The 5,000-nt window shown below is 54.9% G+C and overlaps 1 non-coding gene across 1 annotated transcript in view; it reads right to left on the bottom strand.

The window, feature by feature from the left end:
- The window catches only part of LOC126196988 (small subunit ribosomal RNA), a 1,909-nt gene extending 266 nt beyond the window's left edge, over positions 1 to 1,643 (bottom strand). Inside the window, exon 1 of the ribosomal RNA XR_007539402.1 lies at positions 1 to 1,643. This exon is cut by the window's left edge and continues 266 nt beyond it. This is a non-coding gene — a ribosomal RNA (small subunit ribosomal RNA).
- Positions 1,644 to 5,000: the final 3,357 nt, after the last annotated feature.

Raw genomic sequence — 5,000 nt, forward strand, 5'->3', positions numbered from 1 at the left:
GCACGAAGGAGGTTCAGCGGGTTACCCCGACCTTTCGGCCTAGGAAGACACGCTGATTCCTTCAGTGTAGCGCGCGTGCGGCCCAGAACATCTAAGGGCATCACAGACCTGTTATTGCTCAATCTCGTGCGGCTAGAAGCCGCCTGTCCCTCTAAGAAGAAAAGTAATCGCTGACAGCACGAAGGATGTCACGCGACTAGTTAGCAGGCTAGAGTCTCGTTCGTTATCGGAATTAACCAGACAAATCGCTCCACCAACTAAGAACGGCCATGCACCACCACCCACCGAATCAAGAAAGAGCTATCAATCTGTCAATCCTTCCGGTGTCCGGGCCTGGTGAGGTTTCCCGTGTTGAGTCAAATTAAGCCGCAGGCTCCACTCCTGGTGGTGCCCTTCCGTCAATTCCTTTAAGTTTCAGCTTTGCAACCATACTTCCCCCGGAACCCAAAAGCTTTGGTTTCCCGGAGGCTGCCCGCCGAGTCATCGGAGGAACTGCGGCGGATCGCTGGCTGGCATCGTTTATGGTTAGAACTAGGGCGGTATCTGATCGCCTTCGAACCTCTAACTTTCGTTCTTGATTAATGAAAACATACTTGGCAAATGCTTTCGCTTCTGTTCGTCTTGCGACGATCCAAGAATTTCACCTCTAACGTCGCAATACGAATGCCCCCGCCTGTCCCTATTAATCATTACCTCGGGTTCCGAAAACCAACAAAATAGAACCGAGGTCCTATTCCATTATTCCATGCACACAGTATTCAGGCGGGCTTGCCTGCTTTAAGCACTCTAATTTGTTCAAAGTAAACGTGCCGGCCCACCGAGACACTCAATAAAGAGCACCCTGGTAGGATTTCAACGGGGTCCGCCTCGGGACGCACGAGCACGCACGAGGCGGTCGCACGCCTTCGGCTCGCCCCACCGGCAGGACGTCCCACGATACATGCCAGTTAAACACCGACGGGCGGTGAACCAACAGCGTGGGACACAAATCCAACTACGAGCTTTTTAACCGCAACAACTTTAATATACGCTATTGGAGCTGGAATTACCGCGGCTGCTGGCACCAGACTTGCCCTCCAATAGATACTCGTTAAAGGATTTAAAGTGTACTCATTCCGATTACGGGGCCTCGGATGAGTCCCGTATCGTTATTTTTCGTCACTACCTCCCCGTGCCGGGAGTGGGTAATTTGCGCGCCTGCTGCCTTCCTTGGATGTGGTAGCCGTTTCTCAGGCTCCCTCTCCGGAATCGAACCCTGATTCCCCGTTACCCGTTACAACCATGGTAGGCGCAGAACCTACCATCGACAGTTGATAAGGCAGACATTTGAAAGATGCGTCGCCGGTACGAAGACCGTGCGATCAGCCCAAAGTTATTCAGAGTCACCAAGGCAAACGGACCGGACGAGCCGACCGATTGGTTTTGATCTAATAAAAGCGTCCCTTCCATCTCTGGTCGGGACTCTGTTTGCATGTATTAGCTCTAGAATTACCACAGTTATCCAAGTAACGTGGGTACGATCTAAGGAACCATAACTGATTTAATGAGCCATTCGCGGTTTCACCTTAATGCGGCTTGTACTGAGACATGCATGGCTTAATCTTTGAGACAAGCATATGACTACTGGCAGGATCAACCAGGGAGCTGCGTCAACTAGAGCTGAGCAGCCGGCCGCCCGGGAGTGTGTCCCGGGGGCCCGCGCGAACACGCAAGCGTCCGCTCAATTATTCTGCAAACAGGAGGAGGCTGGGCTCCCCTGCACGATACACCTCGAAACCCTCTCAGGTCCCGGCGGCGCGCAGCGCCGTCCTAAGTACTTGGTCGGGTTCGAGAGAGGCGCAATCGCCCGGAGATAGGCGAGTAGACGCTTTCAGTGCGACCACCCGTGCTCCCAACTGAGCTTGCCGCTGCCGACAGAGGCCCGGGAGCGTGCTGTCGTGGTGTTGCCGGCGGGAGACAACACGCGGCCACAAACAGTGACCGGGCAGCTCCAACGCCAGCGCCACAGAGGGGCAGAGCCCCACTTGGGTGCCAAAGCGAACTCTCCCAGCACAGCGCACGCGCCAACACATCCGCACAGCTGCGATACAAACCACCTGCGAGAACCGCGGGGGCGACCGAGCAGCAGACGGCGTCGCGGCGCCGAGTGCCGGGCGGCGGCGCATCCTCAACGCACACAGTCCTCAATCGGACCAGCACACTGCAGATGTCCACCGCGCTTCGCACCGGGCCCGGGAGGACCCACTTTGGCCGCACGGCGCCGCGCGCTGGGTGCGCCGGCACGCAGATGCGCCGCCTGCCGCCTCCGTCAGCCGGCGCGCCTGCCACTGGGCGCCCCCACCAGCCGGCTGCCGCGCGTGCGCCCACGCAGCGCGCGGCCAGCACGCCGGGCGCCCCCCCCTCACCGGCCGGGGACGGTCCCACCCAGCTACCGCCGCGTATCGCTTCATACCCACATGCCCACTCACGTTCGTGGGTATGACGGGTGTCGCTGAAGCAACCGGTTAATACCTGTACCGATCGTCGATATCAACGATTCACCTCCAGCGCGAACAACCGCGCAACAACGGATTTCCAGTTCATTTGCGTAACTTGGGCAGCAAACGTAGACATCCATCTACATTTGCGACTTCTACGAGTCTTGCATGCCTGGATGTTGTGTGTCACGACGCACTCCATCAGCATACATACACGCTGCGACGTGTGCACGAAAGAACACGTGGAAGGTGGCCAGCGTACGTATGCGAATGCCATTGCACAGCTGCGAAGCGCATTCAACACGCGAACTCCTGACCGACGAGCTAGAGGTGACAGGAGGGGAGGGGGGGGGGGGGGCGGGGGCGATATACGTCCTATTGCAGTACACAATACAGTGGATAGCGGGACCATGTGGAAAGTAAGCAACACTCGCAAGATGTGAGGGTACGCACCGTAAAATGAATCAATACGCAGAACACCACAGTGTGCGCGAAGTGAACTATGTTGAGATGGTTGCAATTAGGCAACGCTACACGAATTCCTAGATTCATATAACTAACAATTACAGGGCAGGTTAAGGCGCAACGTGGGTTAGGTTAGGGCGCAACGTGGGTTAGGTTAGGGCGCAACGTGGGTTAGGTTTGGGCGCAACGTGGGTTAGGTTAGGGCGCAACGTGGGTTAGGTTAGGGCGCAACGTGGGTTAGGTTAGGGCCCAACGTAGGTTAGGTTAGGGCGCAACGTAGGTTAGGTTAGGGCGCAACGTAGGTTAGGTTAGGGCGCAACGTAGGTTAGGTTAGGGCGCAACGTAGGTTAGGTTAGGGCGCAACGTAGGTTAGGTTAGGGCGCAACGTAGGTTAGGTTAGGGCGCAACGTAGGTTAGGTTAGGGCGCAACGTGGGTTAGGTTAGGGCGCAACGTGGGTTAGGTTTGGGCGCAACGTGGGTTAGGTTAGGGCGCAACGTGGGTTAGGTTAGGGCGCAACGTGGGTTAGGTTAGGGCCCAACGTAGGTTAGGTTAGGGCGCAACGTAGGTTAGGTTAGGGCGCAACGTAGGTTAGGTTAGGGCGCAACGTAGGTTAGGTTAGGGCGCAACGTAGGTTAGGTTAGGGCGCAACGTAGGTTAGGTTAGGGCGCAACGTAGGTTAGGTTAGGGCGCAACGTGGGTTAGGTTAGGGCGCAACGTGGGTTAGGTTAAGGCGCAACGTGGGTTAGGTTAGGGCGCAACGTGGGTTAGGTTAGGGCGCAACTTGGGTTAGGTTAAGGCGCAACTTGGGTTAGGTTAAGGCGCAACTTGGGTTAGGTTAAGGCGCAACTTGGGTTAGGTTAAGGCGCAACTTGGGTTAGGTTAAGGCGCAACTTGGGTTAGGTTAAGGCGCAACTTGGGTTAGGTTAAGGCGCAACTTGGGTTAGGTTAAGGCGCAACTTGGGTTAGGTTAAGGCAGAAGTTGGGTTAGGTTAAGGCAGAAGTTGGGTTAGGTTAAGGCAGAAGTTGGGTTAGGTTAAGGCAGAAGTTGGGTTAGGTTAAGGCGCAACTTGGGTTAGGTTAAGGCGCAACTTGGGTTAGGTTAAGGCGCAACTTGGGTTAGGTTAAGGCGCAACTTGGGTTAGGTTAAGGCGCAACTTGGGTTAGGTTAAGGCGCAACTTGGGTTAGGTTAAGGCGCAACTTGGGTTAGGTTAAGGCGCAACTTGGGTTAGGTTAAGGCAGAAGTTGGGTTAGGTTAAGGCAGAAGTTGGGTTAGGTTAAGGCAGAAGTTGGGTTAGGTTAAGGCAGAAGTTGGGTTAGGTTAAGGCAGAAGTTGGGTTAGGTTAAGGCAGAAGTTGGGTTAGGTTAAGGCAGAAGTTGGGTTAGGTTAAGGCAGAAGTTGGGTTAAGGGATGGTGTGTGTGGGGGGGGGGGTGGGGTGGCGAGGTTCGTTGATAGTGATGGTAGTAAGTGGACGCCTGAGGCACTATCAGATATGTCACGTCAGTTGCACTTGTGGCTCATGGCAGGTGGCGCGCCCGTTCTGTGTTTGTGGCAAAGGAGTGGCACACCTGTGTCTTTCATTCCTGCCATTGTTTATGTGCTGTGAGATGCGGCAGTGTGGTGCTGTTGGGTGCACCCCTGTGTAGGACATGTGTGGGTGTTGGTGGCGTATCTGAGCAATGGTGGTTGTAGGAAGAGTGGGATATTCAGTTTTCTGGTTCGACGTCCCGGTCTGGTTATCATAGTGTGGATGGTGTACTGTGGCCGAGAGGATGCACTGGATGTTGTTCCATGCTGGTACTTAGATGTTGTGTCTGCGTCTGTTACAGGCATAGACTAGTGGGTGATGGAGTGTGTGGGTGACGTGTGGTTGACATTGTGTGCACAGACGTTCAGCATGTATAGGGACAGTTGTATGTGTTATCTATATTCCGATGACTGCGCGTATTACTAAGCACCGCCGCGTATAAGCTTAATGTATGTATAGTCAATGCCTGTTCTATCTCTGTACAGTAGTAGCGGTGCGACTGCACTAGCTAGCTACACCTCGCGGCATC

This window comes from Schistocerca nitens, chromosome 7 (assembly GCF_023898315.1).
Source record: "Schistocerca nitens isolate TAMUIC-IGC-003100 chromosome 7, iqSchNite1.1, whole genome shotgun sequence".
In the NCBI taxonomy this organism is placed as follows: domain Eukaryota; kingdom Metazoa; phylum Arthropoda; class Insecta; order Orthoptera; family Acrididae; genus Schistocerca; species Schistocerca nitens.